This window comes from Hemiscyllium ocellatum, chromosome 51 (genome assembly GCF_020745735.1).
Source record: "Hemiscyllium ocellatum isolate sHemOce1 chromosome 51, sHemOce1.pat.X.cur, whole genome shotgun sequence".
NCBI lineage: Eukaryota > Metazoa > Chordata > Chondrichthyes > Orectolobiformes > Hemiscylliidae > Hemiscyllium > Hemiscyllium ocellatum.
In genome coordinates this window covers 2,647,618-2,652,260 of record NC_083451.1, presented here as the reverse complement: position 1 = coordinate 2,652,260, position 4,643 = coordinate 2,647,618, and positions in this window count along the sequence as shown.

Sequence of the window (4,643 nt, the reverse complement as noted above, 5' to 3'; positions counted from 1 at the left end):
TAGTAGTTGCTGGAAAAGTGCAGCAAGTCTGGCAGCATCTGTGGAGGGAAATCAGTTCTGACGATGGGTCACTCTACCCGAATCGTTCACATTGATTTCTCTCAACAAATGCTGCCAGACTTGCTGAGCTTTTCGGAAAATATTTAGTTTTGTTTCAGAAGACAATGCAGGCTCACTGAGCCTTCACTGGTGATGGTGTCTCTTACTGGAGCATTGCTTTACTTTCAGGGATTCACAACTTGTTTGATATTTGGTGTCTTAACCTATTTACAGATACAACGGATAACGGGTTGGCTGGCCAGACTAGAATTTTTGTCCAACCCTAATTGCTCAGAGTGTAATTAAGAGTTGCTGTGTATCTGAAGTCACATGCAGATAAGATGAGTTTCCTTCCCTGGGCGTCAATGAAACTGGTGGTTTTATTTTTCCTAAGAAACAATAATAGTTTCATGGTCATCATTAAACTCTCCATTCCAAGATTTTACTAAATTCCGATTCCATCATCTGCCATGTTAGGATTTGAACCCAGATCTTAGAACATTACCTGGGTCACTGGATTCCTGACCAGTCATATCCATATCCTGTGAATAAAAAGAAATTGCCTTGCATATTGCGGTCCATGTGGGTATCAAGAATGCATGGGGGACAACAAAAGGGCTTCTGCTGAGAGAACCTGGCCAACGTTCGAGCCAGCACCATCATTCAATATGATGGCTGATCATCCAGTTTCAGTATCCCATTCCTGGTTTCTCTCCAAACGCCTTGATCTCTTTGGCCACAGGGCCATTTCCAGGTTCCTGAATATATATCTAATGACCTGTTCCCAACAGCTGTCTGTGGTAGAGAATTCCATAGGTTCAATGGCCACCCCCATTCTCCTAAATTCCAGTGAGTACAAACCCAGTTGTTCCAGTCTTTATTCATATGTCAGTCCTGCCATCCTTGAAATCAGTTTATTGAAGTTTTGCTTGACTCCCTCATTAGCGAGAATGTCCTTCCTCAGGTTAGGAGACCAAAATACTGCACACAGTACTCAAGGCATAGCCTCCCAAATGCTTTATATAACTGCAAGAAGACATCAGTCATCCTGTATCAAATCCTCTCGCTATGAAGGTCAGCATGCTGTGAGCTTTCCCCCACTTCCAGCACCTGCATGCCAGCAGTGACTGTTCCACAATAACACCCAGGTCTTGTTGGACTTCACCTTTTCCTAAACTGCCACCATTCAGATCATAATCTACCTTCCTGTCTTTGTCACAAAGTGGATAGACACGCAAATGCAACATAATGCGGATAAATGTAAGTATGTACCCATTCAGCCAGCTATCCAAGTCACTCTGCAACTTCTCAGCATCTTCCTCATAACATACACTACCACTCAGTTTGTGCTGTCTGCAAATTTGAAGATGTTGCATTCAATTCTTTCGCTCACAGCATTAATGTGTATTGTGAACAGCTGGGGTCCCAGTACTGAACCCTATGGTACCTCACTGCCTATGACTCTGAGAAGTACCCACTTACTTCAACTCTTTGCTTCCTCTCTGTCAACCAGCTCTCTATCCACATCAAGTCACTACCTCTGATACCATGAGCCATAACTTTGCTTACTAATCTCTTGTGTGGAACCTTGTCAAAAGCCTTTCGAAAGCCCAAAGTCACAACGTCAACCCTTGTCGACCAGACACGCCCTCAAAAATTCCAAACAGTTTGTCAAGCATGATTTTCTTTCGTGATTCCATACTGACTAAGACCAATCCTGTCACTTCTTTCCAAATGCTTAGTTATCACGTCCTTAACATTTACTTCAGCATTTTCCACTCTTTTGATTTCTGGCTAACCAGCCTATAATTCCCCATTTTCTCACTCGGTCCTTTTTTTTTGAAAAGTAGTTACTGTTGTGGTTCTGTTCACTGAGCTGGGAATTTGTGTTGCAGACATTTCGTCCCCTGTCTTGGTGACATCTTCAGTGCTTGGGAGCCTCCTGTAATCTTTTCTGCGGCATTTGTAGTGGTTTGAATCTGCCGCTTCCAGCTGTCTGTTGCAGTGGTCGGTATATTGGGTCCAGGTCGATGCACTGAGGATGTCACCTAGACAGGGGACGAAACGTCTGCAACACAAATTCCCAGCTCAGCGAACAGAACCACAACAACGAGCACCTGAGCTACAAATCTTCTCCCAAACTTTGAGTACAGTTACATTTGCTCCCCTCCTGTCATAATCACAACAGTGTGAAAATAAGCCATTTGGCCCAATAAGTCCACACCGACCCTCTGAAGACTACTCCACCCAGACCCATTCCCCTACCCTATTACTTTGCATTTCCCTGACTAGCGCATCTAGCCTACCCATCTCAGAAAAATTTAGTATGGCCAATTCAACAAACCTGCACATTGTTCGACTGTGGGAGGAAACCAGACCACCCAAAAAACCCCACACAGACTATGTGCAAACAGACAGTGTTTGATACTCGAATTGAACACAGGTTCTTAATGCTGTGAAGCACCAATGCTACAACCAAGCCACTGTGATGTCTTTTAGAGCTCTTCCAGAGTCTACAGAATGCTGGAAAGTGATCACCAATGCATCCACTATTTCTCGGGCCACTTCCTTAAGGACATCCTTAAGGGTGGAGAGCACAAGGCAATGAGGATTTATTAGAATTTATTTGTTTCCATCAATTTACCCAATACCATATCAAAGATTCATGGAGTCCTTCAGCATGGAACCAGGTCCTTTGGCCCAAACTGATTCATGCTGACCAACACTAACCTCCACTAGTCTTCCAAACTAACTCCATTTCGCTGTTCTTTGCCCATATACGTCTAAATCTTTCCTATCCATGTATTTGACCAAAATATTGTTAATGTACCCGTTTCAAGCAATTCACCAGGAGCTCATTTCATCTTCGTACCACCGCCTGTGTAAAACCGTTTCCCCTCAGTTACCCTTTCGTTCTTTACCCACTAACTGATGCCCTCTAGTCCTCAATTCCACAACCCTGGTGAAAAGATTGAGTGCATTCAGCATTTCTGTGCCTCTCATGATCTTATACACTTCTATAAGGTCCATCCTCAGTTTCCTACACTCTGAAGAAAAAACTGTCCTAGCTTGTCCAACCTCTCCTTAGAACTCAGACAATTGAATCCTGGCAACATCCTAGTACATTTCAGTTTAGTAACATCCTTCCTGCAGCAAGGTCATCAAAACTGAATGCAATACTCCCAAGAGCAGCCTCATCAACGTTTTGCAGAACTGCAACATAACTTCCCAACAGCTATATCCAGTCTGTAACTGTTGAAGGTCAGTGTGCCAAATGCCGCCTTCACTGCCCTGTCTACCTGTGACTTCACTTTCAGAGAATTGTGCACCTGAACTACAAGGTTGCACTACACTCCTTAAAGCCCTAACATTCAGCATGAAACTCCTGTCTTAATTTGACTTTCCAAAATGCAAGACCTCAAACTTTGAATCGTAGAGATGTACAGCACAGCCATGCCGACAAAATATCCCAACCCAATCTAGTTCCACTTGCCAGCTCCGGGCCCATATCCCTCCAAATCCTTCCTATTTATGTACTCATCCAGATGCCTTTTAAATATTGCAATTGTACTAGCCTCCATCACTTCCTCTGGCAGTTCATTCAACATGCACCACCCTCTGTGTAAAAAAGTTGCCCCTTAGGTCTCTTTTTATCATTCCCCTCTCACCTTAAATCTACGATCTCTAGTTCTAGACTTCTCACCCTCAGGGAAAAGACCTTGTGTATTTACCCTATCCATGCCCTTCACGATTTTATAAACATCTATAAGGTCACACTTTAGCCTCCGAAGCTCTAGGGAAAACCGCCCCCGCCTATTTCAAATTCTCCATATCGCTCCAATCCGGGCAATGTCCTTGTAAGTCTTTTCTGAATCGTTTCAAGTTTCACAGTATCCTTCTGATAGAAAGTAGACCAGAACTGCACATAATACTCCAAAAGTGGCCGAACCAACGTCTGGTATATCTGCAAAATGACCTTCCAACTCCTATACTCAATACTCTGACTAACAAAGGAAAGCATACCAAACGCCTTCTTCACTATCCTATCTAACTGCAACTCTACTTTTAAGGAGCTATGAATCTGCTCTCCAAAGTCTCTTTGTTCAGCAGCACTCTCTCAGACATTACTGTTAAGTGTATAAGTCCTGTTAAGATTTGCTTAGCCAAAATGCAACATTTCGCATTCATTGAAATTAAACTCCATCTGCCACTCCTCAGCCCATTGGCCCATTTGATCAAGATCCCGTTGTAATCTGAGGTACCCTTCTTTGCTGTCCACTACACTTCCAATTTTGGTATCATCTGCAAACTTACTAACTATACGTCCTATGTTGACATCCAAATTATTTATGTAAATGACAAAAAGTAGTGGACCCAGCACAGATCTTTGTAGCACTTTACTGGTCACAGGCTTCAGTCTGAAAAAGAACTCTCCACCACCAGATCTTCTACCTTCAAGCCAGTTTTGTTTCCAAATGACTAGTTCTCCCTGTTTTCCATGAGATCTAACCTTGCTAACCAGTCACCCATGGGGAACCTTGTCAAACCCTGACTGAAGTCCAGATAGATCACGTCCACCACTTTGCCCTCATCAATCCTCTTTG